At 36.8% G+C, this 15,793-nt stretch overlaps 1 protein-coding gene and 1 long non-coding RNA gene across 4 annotated transcripts in view; one reads left to right on the top strand and one right to left on the bottom strand.

The window, feature by feature from the left end:
* CA10 (carbonic anhydrase 10) overlaps positions 1-15,793 on the top strand; it is a 202,014-nt gene that overhangs the window by 43,122 nt on the left and 143,099 nt on the right. The gene's annotated exons all lie outside the window — the stretch shown is intronic.
* LOC310884064 overlaps positions 3,303-15,793 on the bottom strand; it is a 33,235-nt gene continuing 20,744 nt past the window's right edge. The window contains exon 3 of the long non-coding RNA XR_014574009.1: positions 3,303-4,075. This is a non-coding gene — a long non-coding RNA (uncharacterized lncRNA). The remainder of the gene's footprint in view (positions 4,076-15,793) is intronic.

Raw genomic sequence — 15,793 nt, 5'->3', positions numbered from 1 at the left:
TATTATTTTAAAATAGCAAGGAACATGTGAGTTGACTGCTTTTAATTTGGAAGAAGAAAGGAAAATTATTGACAGTGGACATTTGATGACCTCATTTTTAATACCAGATATGGCATCATTTGCTCATCTTCTGAATTGAAACCAAATTACAGCATTGAGTTTGAGATCATTTTTATCACTTTCTCCCATGAGTAGTAGCACTGTGCTTACTGAGACCATCAGAATCAGCCTGAAAATTTGAGTATTTATCTTAAAGATATAAAGAGGCTGGTTAGAGGGCAACTTAGACCTCAATGGTTTGATTTATCCCTGAACTTAAATATGAAAACATATGAATAAATATGGAACTTATCATATTGGGATCTGGTTATGATTCTACATAATAGTATACCTTCACAAGGAAGTATAATACCATGTGATACAACCTGGTCTCCAGGTTTAGTCTACTTTTATTCTTACTGAAAGAAAGGTTTTTTGGGGTACTGTCTGAATTAAATTCTGAATTTTTCAGACAAAGGTTTGGTGCATTAGATTTTCCTGGCAAAGCCTCCAATAACATAACTCGTGTTATGTAGTGGCTCACATTTTACTGTGAGATGAAATATCCCTTGGCAAGTCACTGATACAACTAAGAACAATGCCATACTTCCTTATGGCAGAAGGTGTATTTAACAATCTCAAGCTGTGTCTCTGAACTTTAGATCACACAAAGCTTTAAGCAAATATAAATACCATGAGTTGTTTTATGTATTTACCTGCTTTTAATACAAATCTGAATCTGCTTGCTTTCATGAATAGATGGAGAAATAATGAGATACTCGATTTGGGTGGTGATCTGCAATGTTCCTCTTCAATAACAATCACAGCAGCAGTAGAAAAATCAAAGCTGACATTAAGTGTGAAGCTGTATGTGTGAGAAATGGTATTAGTTTATTCATTTAAGAAATTGCTGCTGAACAGAAGTTTAAATTTAACAGCATTCTGGGATGTGCACTAGGGGCAAGTTGCTCAGCTCGTCAGCGCTTTCATAGCAAGTTCCAGTGAGAACACACAAGGTGCTCATTCATCTGGCTGTAGCCCAGTGGTATTTTGTCTGTCCAGTAACTCTAAGTAATTAAGCAGGATTAAGGGCTTTGTCTTAAAAGCTTTGGTAGTGATCCTTCCCTGGGTTTGTCAACCAAGCTGAATCCTGAATTCTCATCTACCATGTAAGCAGTACAAAACAAACTTCAAAGGCACAAACCACTGTGGCTGATATGAACTCCCTGTTTGCTGACATTTCTGTTGGCTGTGGCTAGCCCTTACAAGGGCATGCCAACAAAGATGGTTGCATTAAATAGGAATGTTTTTTTTAAGCTATATCCAACATCTGCAGTGGCTTTCCAATCTGCACAGGAAGTTTTCTTCTAAGTGGTTCCTCATTTCAAGATAGTTTTGAATTACCTAGATATCTCCCTGGATGCTTTCTGAGAGACTGTTTCCTGAATTAATAACTGTGGTCAGCCTCAAACCAGGAAGAAAAACAGCCACTACTGCCTTCTGGATGGTGTTTTGTCCAGAGATGCAAAGGCTGACAGGCAGTGAGGGGTTTTTGGAAACTCCCTTTCTGGTAGTATGGCAAAAGGAAGGAAGGACAAGAATGAAAGGGAATAAAATAAGAGACTGATGGGGAAAGTATGTGTTAGTCACATTATCTTGATCAAAATACATTATAAAAACTGTGATAAACTATTTGTCCCAGTCATAGCTGATTTCTTCCCTCATCTGTGGCCTGTGGACTTTTAATGTTGCAGTGGTGGGTAGTGTGAGCAGGCAGAATCAAAGAGAACCTTCTGTCTATGGATGTTCTATGCTTGATAGTAATAGGTAGAATATTTCTTAATCAGAAGAAAGCAACTTCAGCTTTTTATCACTTTCTCCATTAGTTCTGCTTAGCAGTAAAGGAAGACTATAACAAAATATTGAGTCCATGCAGAGGAAGGTAAACAGGACCTCAAGACATTACACAGTTCTCCAGGGCATTCTATTGTGAACTAAGCACAGTAAAGATCTCTGAAAATCTCAGATTTTAAACCTTGCCGTACTTGTGGTTGGACCACAGTTCTCTGCTGAAGTGGTCTCCAATCCCTTTTCCCATCAACAGCCTAATTACCTTTCTTGGCTGCTTTTTTTTGTTGCTGTTGTTCCTAATTTACAGTTAACATCCACAGAATGAAAATTGCATGTAACAGATGTGTCTCGGACTTTGCTTTATTATGCTGAAAAGACCAAATGATTCAAGTTGTCTGCCTATTTCTAGCCACTGTCAGGTACTGCAAAGGTCAAGCCTTCCCTTTATAACAAATACTGCACTGGATAGCCTGATGTATCTTGCTGTGTTACCAGCTGTCTTGTACCTCTCCTGCTGAATGAACCTGCAGGCTTCTTCTGTTAAGACACAAGCAATATCCCCCCTAATATGGAAGATGTTCAAGGCACTAATCTGCAGATCCTTGTCAATTACTGCATCTCACACTTTTCTGTAAGGTCAGATGCCAATTTGGGGAAAAGTAACTCCAGTTACTTTCCGATGAAGTTGAAATGCCTCTTTCCCACTCTTTTGAAATTGTTCTATTTACCTTACAGTGACACTAGTATGAGTTATAAGAAGAAAGAACAACTAAATAACTAATTCTTTGTGACAGCTGTAGATGGTAGGGCTATCACAACTTGTGTGGAAGATGGCTTCTAGATGTAAGAAAGTTTAAGAGATGGTGGCTGACATTTATACCCTCAAACAGGAGAACAAGGAGAAGTATCCAAAAGGTCTGCTGTCCTACACACTGTGGAGTCAAAAGCATTACAGAATCGATCATCGCTGTACAGGACCTTAGACCTATCATTTAAAGTTTGGGTGTTTGCACTGAAATAATAAGGCTGATACTAGGAGTGTTTTTCTTAGGTTCTTCACTGTGACCTAAAATCAAAGGAAGGAATTCTAAATATAAATACTGGTATATAGCAGAAAAGGTTTATTGTATTCTTGACAAGCTGCAAATATAAAAGCAGTAGTCCATGACTAAGTCATAACTGAAAGCTTGTAAATCCTTACTTTGTCTGAAGGATTGCTCAGAACGATTTTAAGTGCCAGCCAGCAAAGCTCCCGCATGTTGGTGCCGCTGAGTATACGTGTTGTTACATTCAGTAAGCTTCTCTTATCTTATGCCATGACAGGCTACTCTTTACACAGTAGTTGTGGTATCAGTAGTTCATATCACCCTTTGGCAATAGGGGTTTGATGGTATCCATGTCCTAGAGAAGCAGAATTGAAGCACAAAGAAATCTGATAGAAGAATCAGTGGCTATTCAATCTCAGAGACCCAAAGAACTTCTCTAAATTAATAATCCACACTTTTCCTTATAGAGAAAGAAGTCACTGAGAGTACCAAGAAATGGTATTTTTCTTTGTTCTTCTGTAATGGCACGTCATTGGATTTAATCACAGAAGGGATACAATGCTGCAGCTTAAGTTTGCTTAGGTACTTCTAGAAAACTGTGGGGGGGGAATAGAACCGGGAGGGATCATAGTTTAGCATGGAAACAGTCAGTGAGTGCCTCACCACTCCTCCTGTCATTATCCCACTTAAAAAAACACTCTTGTAAAGCACTTTGATGAAGAGAAGTATATTTTAAGAGTTACAGTTTGCAAGTAACAACTAGGAATCCATCTCTTATTTTGGTGAGCATATTTACATCAGTTTATTACACTGTCTTCAGGGAGATTATTCCTGAGTGTTACATGGGTGATGAACCCAGCACCACTGAGGATTTCCTATTAATACAGCATGCCATTTTCAGTTTGTACATCTTATTAGTACAATTTAGTGTCATTGGGGTAGAATTTGCCAAGTCATACAGAGGAAAATAATACTAATTGCAGACACATACTTATCTATAACTAAAATAAACTTCTGTGGAATAAGATCACACCATTACACTGCATATGGTCTGTTGTAGCATGCTCTCTCGGTTACTTCTCATCAATGAAAGATTTATTGTTGCTCACAAAACTTCCTTGTGAAATCCAGTCCCCTGCCTAAGGGAGAAATAGGTCAAAAAGAAAAGGAAATGACACTTTTGCCTAAAGGAGATCTGTCATACCATATGCAAGTACTTTCTTTACAGACAGCTATAATTTAAATTGTAAATATGGAATCAGAGGACTGTAATATTATAGTATTTACTCAGTAGCCTGCAAGAGATTTATTTCCAAAAGCAGCGTGTGCATGTATGTATAGGATTACTCTTCAATTATGGGATTGCTATTGACTTGATAGTCTAAAACCACTCATTTGTACTCAGTGAAAATTTCCTCCTCATGTAGCACCTCTCTAAAAAGGTCAGTTGTGAATTCACTGAACCGTGCATCCATTGAACAAATTCAGGAGCAAAATCCATGCTCATCATTTGCCGTGTCTGCCTGCCTAAGAGTATGTGGAATGATTATTTGGCAAAAATTTACTGCTGTTACTTACACATATTAAAATACAGCTATCATATAACATCATACCACCATGGTATTTGTGGATCCATGCTATTTGCAGTCACCAAGACATTTAATATGTCTTACAAAGAAATTCACCTTAAAACAGTCACCTACATAATGCATTTCCAGCTACCTGCTGACCCTTTTCAGAGCTGTAAATCGCATTAGAATTAATGACTCTGGCCAAAAAAAGGAAGCTTCCTTAATGTTATTATTTTTTTCAACAAGTGAAAATACTACTTAGAATTGCCACTTTTTGCTTTCTGAATAGAGTGTGATTTTTTATTAGGGCACTTTTTCATTTTGTATTTATAAAATGTACAAAAATGCATTAGTGTTTCCAGACCAAGCAGTCACCAACTTTATAGTCAGGACATAAACCCTGAAAATAACAGCGTAACATCATAATGGGAAACCTGACAGGTCGTTAACTACAGCTGTGCAAATGGCACTGCTATAATTCACAAGTGCATGTAGACAACATCACAGCCTACAGCCTTCAGGATCTGGTGGAAAGAGAAAAAATATTGAAATATGTGACGCAAATAACCAGGTCATGCTGGAAGTCGTTCACTTGACACCAGAACATATCGCTGATAGATGTTGCCCCCCAAAGGAGAAATATTTTTTTTTAGGACCATCTTATGACCTCCCTTTAACTTATTTTCTGTATGTCTTTAATAACCAGGAGCTTCAGTTACGGGGATTTATGTGGAAAATGGAGATCTTTACAGAGGTCATTTTACAAATATTAAATGAGTTGTAGGTAACGGAAAAGATAAGCTGAGTTCAAGGTAACAATGCAGGCTCTGGGAGAACTAACCAACCACTTGAGATGCCTGTTATCATCAGGCTAGTCTGTCTAGGGTCACCATGCTGTTGATTAGAAAAGAAAAAACATGTTCCTGCAGGTCATTTGGAGAAACCAGTGCCTTTTGGCTGCCTAAAGTGAAGCAGTACAGCTGTCCCAACAGAGAAGCAACAGTAGCCAACAGGATTGGCACTGTGAATTTGGCATACCTACTTCATGCCCATTAGCAGATTTTTTATTTCAAAGACTCTTTTTAATAGAGTTGATGAAAGTTACATGATTACTCACAGTTAAGTTTTGGCATTATCTCACAGTATGGCATAGCTTTAGTGGAAAGGAAGAGGAAGAAAGGTGCAGGCCAAGCAACAGCCAGTTGCACAGCTGCTATGTTTCAATTCAAAAACCTGAAAGTTGAGAAGCAGTAGCATTTAAACACTGGTACTTCAGTAAAAATCATCAGATGGTAAAGAGATGAAAGTTTTCTTCTTTGCTTACAAGGAAGACTTTATGTTGTATTTATTTCAATAATGTCTCTGGAATCCAGGTATTATTTAAAAAAAAAAACACTATAATATTGGAAAGCAAGTCTTTGCCACAGTGGTCTGTACAAAAGCCAGCCACTGCTAGTTTTGAAAATTGCGTTATTACTTTTGTCTGAAAATAGTTTCCACTGAAACCAGTGGGATTTGCTTATTGAGTCAAGTGCTCCATCCCTTTGATAAGGACATCAGAAATGAGTTCTTTTAAAAATCATCAATATTTACAAGACTGTATTCATTTTATGATAGCTATGTTTTAAAAAACTCCCTCCAACTTCTTTACCTTGAGTGAAATTAACTTATTTACACAGCTGTGCAGTATGGTATCCACCTCTTTTTTTTCTAGTGTACATTATTAATGCAATTGCAGTGTAAACATTTTCAGGATATCACATTTTAATACTGTATCCTTTATTTCTCATGGGAAGGAGAGGCTGAATGGAAGGAATAAACCTTTGTACCTGGGATCACTCTACTGGTACAGGAGCACTAACCATATAGGGTGAATAGGATGCTCAGATGTAGTTAAGGCTCTGTCATGAGCCAGCTGCGTTTCTACAACATGCAGATATGACGGATGGCTAATTCCCAGCTTTAGTCCCAATTTAGAACAGTGGAATTTAGCTGTTCTGTATGAATCACAGGATATAGCATATAATGTAGAAGAAAGCATCCCGGATGATGTAGTTAAGCTTTCTGAGCTGTATTTTCAACCAAGACTATGTAGGCCATGCCTACAGAATACCCATTCACTATTGCATGTTGGGCCATTTCCCAGGAGCGAGTTCTGATTCCATTTAGCTTTGCCTGTCTAGTAGTTAAGCATCTTCAAATGGCTCTCTTCCTACTTTTAAATTAGGCTTTCTTAAAATAAAGAGGAAATAAATGACTGAAGTTTAATAGGATTTGGCTGGAACACTTACATTGCATGGCCTCACCAGGCTCTATTATCCAGATACTGACATCTTTAGAATTACCTGGTACTTTAATGTGCATTTTAAATTGGTTAACAAGAGTATAAATTAAAGTAATAGAGAAACTAATCTCTCAAGATTTTATTGCTCATTGTAATTTCATGTTTATGGGCATATTGCTTTGAGGCTGGACTTGTGGCTTTTTAATTCTAGAGTTTAATGGTAAGAAGACGGTGCCTTACCCCAGAGCCTGGTGAAATCAGTGGAAGTCTTCCACTTGACTTGAACAGGCTCTGGCTCAGGCCGCAGTCACATTATTCTGGCAATTGCTTAGATATAGCTTCCAAATTAAGAATGCCATCCAGTGCAAATTTGTTTTTAGATAGACTTTTAAACATTGTATCCCAACTTGTTTTACAGTATTTTTCATAAAACTCCTATGCGTAGTTTAAGTAAAATAATAGTTAAGAGGCCAAAAAGATAAAAAATGAAGATACATTTACTGAGATGTGAAATGAGATGCGAATTGTGAGCAGAGACATGACTCTCTTCCTACACATCTAACTCAATGTAACACAGTGTTGGAATTCTGGAAAGGACCAAAGGGAAAGTAGCGATTAAAGTGGCAAAATTGCATTGAAATGAAAGAGATAGGGCTTTTTGCTTGTACTACTGATGCTCAGGTTTCTGCCTGCCTTACCATTGTTTCTCCTTTGTTGCTGACTCTGTAACTACTCTTCTTAAAGCCTTATTTGAATTATTAGTACATTCAGGCAGGCACCAATACACAGTTAAGCAGGCATATAGGGCTACAAGTATTTATTGAAGATAACAGAAATGCTCCCAGGTTGTTACATCACGTCATGAGTATTTATGGTTATTTGTATCCATTAAACATAATAAGCACTTTACATTTGTGTGGGTTTTGCATCAAAACTCTACCTAAATCACTACTAGATTGCAAAGATAAAGACATGAAGAAGCTCCAGAACATGAATATTAAAATACTGAAAAGTTACTCAGTTTCATAAGCAACACTTCTTGATTTAGAAAGTCCAGATTAAAACACAGGATAATTTTGTCTAACAGTTTTCAGTTTCAGAAGTTGTTTAGCAATCTAAGTCCCAGTGGCTTTTTAAGATTGATGGCCAGATTGAGAAACTCTATTTAAATGGTTTAAAATGCAAACAACTGGACAAGGGAAAGGAGCTAAGTAGGTAAGATGCACAGTCTCTCAAAGGCTCTGGGAATTTAGCATCCAACTTTCTTAGGGAAGAAGATAAGATGATCCCAGTAGGCACCTACTGGATCATTCAGTGCCTGAAGACCGTCGTAATTCTCACTGCAGAGTTTCAAAGTATCTAAATCATCTTTAAGTGAAAATTTAGTCCCTGGAAGACTGTTCTTTATTCTTGTAGGGGTTGACTCGTGTGAATAACTGAAGTTTAAGTTAAACCCCTACCCCTAAAACCCTGCCACATATTAAATGGAAATACAGAGAAAATTAAATGACTGCTAGGCGGCAGTAAAGGCAGAAGAAATAGGTGCAAGTGAAAGGTATTCTTGTTTCTTGACTCCTTCTGGGAAGATTTCTGGTAAACTGTTCCTAATGCACCCTTCAGGAAGCTGTTACTGAGTACTGGCATTTAATTTTCAATTTGCTGCTTGACCCTGTTCTGCAACATGAGCTTGCATCGGTTTTCATGCATAATGTACATAAAGACACGTTCCACTACTTAATACATACTACTGTTGCTGGGCCATATATTTACAGCAAGAATTTTGTGGAGCGTGCTGTTCATAATTGGAGAAAGGGGGATTCTTAGTTGCAGGCTCCTAAACATAAAGCTGTTGGAATAATGTTAGCTGGCTTTAATAAGGAAATATTTTCAAAGCCATTTAATAGATGTATTTTTGCTTACCAATCACAACACCTACAGTCACATTTCCTAAACTGCATTAAACTACAGAATGTTACCCTCTGTGTTACATTTGCCTTTGCAGAGAAATAGCATGCTAAATCTTGCAACATGACCTGTCTGCAAACACTGTTTTTGAGGGATTGAGGTGTAAAAAGGGTTACTGGGTTGTTCTTTGCGTTCTGAATGATCCTAGCACTTTTATAAATAGAACAGTTGTCAAAAACCCTGCCATTTGCTGTCCCAGTATAGAGACAGTAAATGAAAGTTTTAGTCATACTTTTCTGTACAAAAGGAATAGCATAAGAACTTCTGTCTTTGTGTCCGTAAAGGAAAGCTCCACTTCCCTCCAAATAGCCTGTTCTGTGGCTTGATGTATTTGCTTTTATATCCAGAGTCCGCTGTCAGAAACAGTGCATTAGGCTGTCTAGCCCAGCATATATTCTTCTATGATTATAAGGAGTTTTTACTGAATGTGACTTCTAGAAGTCCCCCATATCGCAGTGTTAAACATGCAGACAAATTTGTATTTTAGCAAAGCACTTTCCTTTTACAGCAAAACTGTAAGAAATAGGACTAGATTCAAGTGTCCTTATTCACAGAATCTCTGGATTTGGTACATTTTGACTCCCTAACTGTCCTCCTTGCTTCCTGACAGATATTTTCAGTGACCCCAAGATAACACTATACCCATAGCCATTTGGAGTTAAGACAATCTCACAATGCCATGTTATTTTACATTCTCTCCTGACATATTTCGCATGCAAGTAACTGTTAAATAGATAGAAAATGTCATATTGTGAATGGACATAATCCCAAATATATTTACATCTGCTCACTGGCTGCCTGAGCTAACACCCAAATCTATTAATTGACTGGAGTCTAAATTCACTATCAAGCTTAACAAAAATGATCAAATTTTAGTCTAACCTTACCATGAGCTCAGCTAGACTTTTTATCCTGAGAACCTCTGTTAGTGCCTGTTGCTTCAGCAGAGACATTAGCTAGCTGGTGGTGCTCACAAACCTGCCCAGTCCAATGAATAAGTAGAAATAGCTGTATTCTTAGGCATTGCACTAAGAAATGATCAATTTCTGCTTTTTGTATTTTCTTCCTCTTAAACAGCCAAAACCTCCAACCAGCCAGTGCTTAGTGCAAGCCAAAGGAGATGATCACAATATTAAATTCCACTAAACTTTTAACAGCTTAAATTAATTGTTCTATTCATGCTGATAATTAGGTGCGTTTTTCAAGTTCCATCTCAGAATTACTCTACTATGTGGCTCTGCAGTGTGTGTGCATGTATATAGGTGCATATATGTATATAATTCAAAACATTTCTAACATTTATCACTGAGGTGCTTGACACATACAACATTTATCTGTAGCATTCCTTATACAAGATCTACAGCTGTGTAACAACAGCAGAAAACACTTCTATGACAGAAATTAATCCAGTAGTTGAACAGCAGATGTAAATTATACTATAATATGAGGGTTAGTTCTGTGGAATTTTATGTGGAGATGAATAAATTGCTCCTTGAATGCTAGGTGGCATCTTTGCATGAAGATGCACAAATAAATTATCATGGTTTTATTTCTTTTAAGAATTGGAACAACTACTGAGATGCACAACTTTTCCCATCTCTGTCCCATCAAGAATCAGTCACCATATCTATGCAATTTTTTGTTGTCGTTGTTTTACATTTTCAGGGAATATTTTCCTGAAATGATTTGGGCTTTTAAAATTTTGTTTTCTATAAATAAGCCACAGGAAATCAGTATATGATATGATAATGCGATGAGTATTTAATTCTACATTAATGTCAGCCAAACAATAGTTGGCAAAAGCCTATTATCTTATTTGCAGATGTAAAAAGAGAGGTCCATATTGGAAACTTCTGACGCCTGTCCAGAGCTTTTAGTCTACCTGTTTTTCATTATTTCCAAAGAATTCTTACTCCAGATTTATTTTTTTTCCTCCAGTTTCATTGCTCTCAGGTACCAGACTGTGTGATGCACAACCATAGTTACCTTCATGTACCTTCAAAATGCTCCTACTATTTTAAGGATAGCTTGTACACTGCCATTTGTGAACAATTTAGAGCACTGTATCCAAAACAATGTCTTCAGCAATAGTTGTAATTCAGGATTTGGACTGATTTTAAATTTCAAACATAGATTGTTGAACCTTCAAATGACAAACCAGCCCGATTTCACATTCATATACAAAAGTACATGCCAACTTTAAGGTGAACACTGTAAGAACTTTTGTACGTTTCTAATGAGAGCAGAGATCAAATACGCATGTCAGTTGCTGTCAATTTATGAATCTGGTTTAGAAGTAATGGATGAAATTACAATATTCTATCATTGGAAACAGTTGAGCAAAAAATTCTTTCACTCAGTTGAAATCAAATTACTCCATATGTTTTTAACAACAGAAAATCCATTTGGTGATGTTTAAAGGAGGGCCCACTGAATTAAGAGTATAAATGCAAGTGTTCTGTAAATAGTGAACTTGAGAGACTTTGAGGGGAAACTGACAATAACAGATGAATTTTAAAAAAATGATAATAAATGAGGAAGAAAAAATCATAATGATCAAAGATGAAGTACACTAATTTTTAAAGACTATCTTCTCTGGGATTTTGTAGTAGACAAGATTTCCAGGGAGAGACATTGAAATAGACTAGCATTGAATCTACTACTGCAATTCATTTGATAAAAGATCGTAGGAATTTGGGTATTTATATCCCACGTTTATAAACTAACCACTATTGCAGTACTCCTGTGCAGACACAATGGAGAGCTAACAGGGCTAATCAGAAAAGGGAGGATTTTCTTGTAACATTTTGGTTACAGAAACTGCATATCCATATTGTGCAAATGAAAGCAAAAGGAAGAGACTTAACCACTTTCATTTTGATTTAGCAATGCAAGTTAGCATACACTTAATCCAACATCCTTTCCAGCTGCACTATCTAAAGTTAGGAATGGGCTTGTAGGAGGACCAACAACCCACCATGAAGTATAAGAACGTCAACAGCAGACTTCGCTCTGACTGCTAGGTCCATGAGCAATAGTTTTATGCAAAATGGGGTTTTGCTTTGACTGAAATAAATGGGAATTTTATTTAGTAAAAACAGTAGGCCCAGAATTTAACAAAACTGGCAGCTAAATCCAAGAACATATGTCCAATTTACTGTGTGGGCAAGGCATTTCTACAGAAGTCTAAAAATAAGTTGTTGTGTATGTTTTCTGAAGGTGGGAGTGACCTTCTGGAGATACTTGAGCTTTTAGGAATCATCTTTTACAGGAAATGAATCACCTACTGAGTTCACCATGTTCTGTAGGTATTTCTTGTTCTAAATTTAGAGGCTGTGGGACTAAGTCTCTTCTCAGTTTTTTACCTCAGATTTGCCCTGGCATAACAGGTGTGGGGAATAATCTGTTTTTGGAGAATTGCTTTTGGATTCTACCACAGCCAAAATAATAGTAATGAGATATAGAAGTAAAAATAGATGAGTAAAAATGACTATCCTCTTGTTTTTAGGTGGGCATAATATATAAATATGTTAGACTAGTATGTAGCTCCCATTCTAATCTCCATTTTCAAGCTGATCATAAATGCTTTATTAAAATAGGTTGGTTCCCTGTTTTGAAAGCATCCCAAAGCATCTTTGACCAAAAGAATTATGTTTTGAACTTATATTTGAACCAGCTATCTTCTTGTATTTGAGGTTTTCAGATACCCTTTCGTTTCTCTGCTCTACATGGTATTGCCATTCAGTAGCAAAAGACAGTATTGGAAGTACTTAAGGTATGTCGCAATATTTAAGCTACCCCTGATAGAAGCCTGTATATATGATCACAGTGATGTCAAAATTATCAGCAGTGTTTTTGCACTGTCATGGCCTCATCACAAGACAGTACAGTTCTTAGTGTGTGGCTTCTTGCCCTTCTGCTACTGACTAGCGTACTGTCGAAACTAATTTGTAGATACTGAAGCTAATCAGCTAAGCAACTGATGTTAATCAGCTAATCAACTTTGTAGATATTGCAGCTAATCAACTGGTTAAAGCCTTGTCGCTTATACCAGGTCCTCTGCTGGTTTATGCTAATAAGACTTTTGAGCAACGTTCTTTAAAGAACAGAAAGGAGAAAACATGCAGCTTAGTTATGAAAAAGTTCGTATCTGGTTAGTTCAATGAGATTAATTATTAAATGTGCCCATAAGAGCAGAAAACCTCAATATTCGGTTCTTTTCAAGAATGAAGAGGGTTCCATTTCCCTCTAGTGGAGAAACATGTGGAAGTGATCCTGATCGGCAATCCAAAATGATCAAAGAAAAAACACCAGGTGTTAAGACCTACAGTACTACTGACAACTCCCTAGACACTGCTCTGCCCCCAACAGTATCAGGCAATAGAAGACCTAAAGTCTGAACATCTTTGGAAAGAAAACCTGCTTCTCAGCAGGCTTTCATAGTGAAGATACATCAAGTGGTACTTGTTTTGGGATGTATGCTATGACTTCACAGGCAAACTTCCCAGAGATTATTTAAGGGAACAGAGAAGCCTCATGGCAACAGCCCAGCTGGCAGCCTCAACAGCACTTCATGATCTTTGGAACCTAGGAGAAGCAAGCAAAGCTTCCTCCACAGATGGCTATCTGCCTCCTCCTCATCCGTTCCTCAGTCTGTGACTCCAAAATCAATATTTTCATAGGCGGTTGAAAATTACATCTGGACTTTCTATGGGCATGCATGCTTCCAGCCTCTGTAGGTAACCATTTTTTTCCTTTTTAGCATGGGTTTAGCCAATAGTTCTTGGTGTTGGAAGTCCTCATCCCCAAACAATAGGGATTGCACTCTCCAAGGTAAAGTTATTTCATCATCCAGTCTCTTTTTTTTAAGAAACTTTCTTCTCCCAAATATATCTACCAAAGTAAAAGACAAACTTTACAGTGGCAAAGTGACTCAGATTCTAAGTTGAAAAACAAATTTTCTAGCTCTAGTTTTAATAGGGCCTTTGGTCCTTGCACTCAGTTCCTTGGATCCATCCTTTAAATACAGAAATCATCTATGGTTTAGGAGGGGGACCTCCTGTTGTCTGCTGATTAAGATACTTTGTTTTTCATAGCATTGTGAAAGTGGAATTTTTCACTTTTTAGTCTGGCTATGGCACCATCATATTTCAGTAGAAGATAGAAGATTAGTCCTCTTTGGCAAGTAGCTAGCATTATGGCTATGCCTCTTTTTTGAAAGACTCACATATGTCATATCTGAGTTGCTTGGTGAATTAAGAGAAATCTCACCCTTAGCCCTGATTTAACTGTTTTTGTCTCCTTCCATTGAATATTCCTAGCTGTTGTAACACAGACTATTATCCCCACATGAGAAAGGACTTGCTTCAAACTAGCATGTCAGTTATATACATCTATCATACAGATTATACAAGACTTCATAGATGAGTAGAAAGGAACCCAGATTTTCTGGTTCTGAGTTCAGTGCACCATCCACAGACCAATTCCATTATTCATAACTGTACATGCACATCACTTAGCTCTTTTGGAAAAGACATCTCAATATCAAAATACAAGCTTGTTTCATGAAACAGGGTTTCAGTGGCAGTATTTGTATTCTTGAAATTTTCTTTTAGTACATCATAATTAGAGTACCAAGGGAAAACTGTGTCAAAGCAGTGAATAACCTTAATTAGAGGCCTTGTTGTACCCTCTGATCCTAATTGTTGGTATTCTTGCAGTTTGAATTAAGAAATATCTGATTTACTTTCATTAAACAATATCTTATAAGCATTTCCATCTTGGTTCCTGGTTATAACATCCACTTAATTTAATTAGAAAAATTGTATTTCTGTATTTCTGGGGACATACAAGTGTAAGCACTGGAATTAAAAAACCAAAACACTAATACATCTATAAAAAAGGACTAGCATCAGGCATTCTATTCTACAAATACACATTAAAAAGACTGTTCCTCAATTGTCTTTAAGAAATGAACGGAATACAAAGTAATATAAAATAGTGAAAACATTGCACGTGTGTTTTGATACACTAGAACACTAATTTTCTGTGTTCTGTTACCATCACTTGTGCACTACAGTATTCCATTTTGTTTCACTGAAAACCTTCTACATAGGTCCAGGAATAGGACAATCACATGAAAGATTTGTCTTAGAATGAGGCTGATCATGGAAAAGGTATGCATCTTTTGCTTTGAAAATAAAATAGTTCTCTATCAGACCTCCAACATTGCATATTTTAAAAACACTTATTTTTAACTAGAAGCTATTACTTTCAGCATTTTGCATATATCTTTCTGTATTCTTTAATGTACATGTTAGTACACAGTTTAAGTTAATATCATTTCAGATGTTTTGCCAACTCATAATATCTCTTTGCAAAGCTGAAAGAAGACCATGATCTGGCCTTCTGACAGTATAGCCCAGGAGTAACTCCTGTGTCTTGACAATGTTGAGGCTTTTATTGTTGTTTATAAGCCATTGCCACTTTCCTAATTAGGTTTTGCCATGTTGTCTTTGAACAGCTAAATAGCTGAGATCTCTTTCAGGTGTCTTTCCATTGAGATTAATTGTAAACATCTGCCAACTGGTGAAGACAGTAATTCTTGTAGTTGTTCAGAAGAGTTCCTAAGAGGATATTAGTTTATTTTCTGAAGCCCTGCTTTGCAATTTCTTTGTGACTTCAAATTCTGTGTATGGACTTTTCCCTTCTCTCCCTCATCAACAGTGTGTCCCTGGTTCTATATGTAATACTTCAAAGCAGAAAAAATAAAAAGGTGAAATCAACAACATAGCAAAACAAATATTCAGTTACTGTTATATTTCATTCATAAGATAGCATCAAAAATGTTTCTACAATCTGTAGAATCCTTTTCTATTGTCAATGAGAACAAATGAATTGAAAAATTTAATCTAAACCTTTTCTATAAGGGAATAAAAGAATTCCAGTATCATACCAACACTTCTGGAAATCTCAAATAGTTCTTTCAAAGGCAAGTACAAGTAGAATATGATAGGAAAAGATTAAAACACATAAGC

This window comes from Anser anser, assembly GCF_964211835.1.
Source record: "Anser anser genome assembly, chromosome: 19".
Lineage (NCBI taxonomy): Eukaryota > Metazoa > Chordata > Aves > Anseriformes > Anatidae > Anser > Anser anser.
The sequence above is the reverse complement of the archived record's forward strand: the minus strand, read 5'-3'. Positions and strand labels throughout refer to the sequence as shown.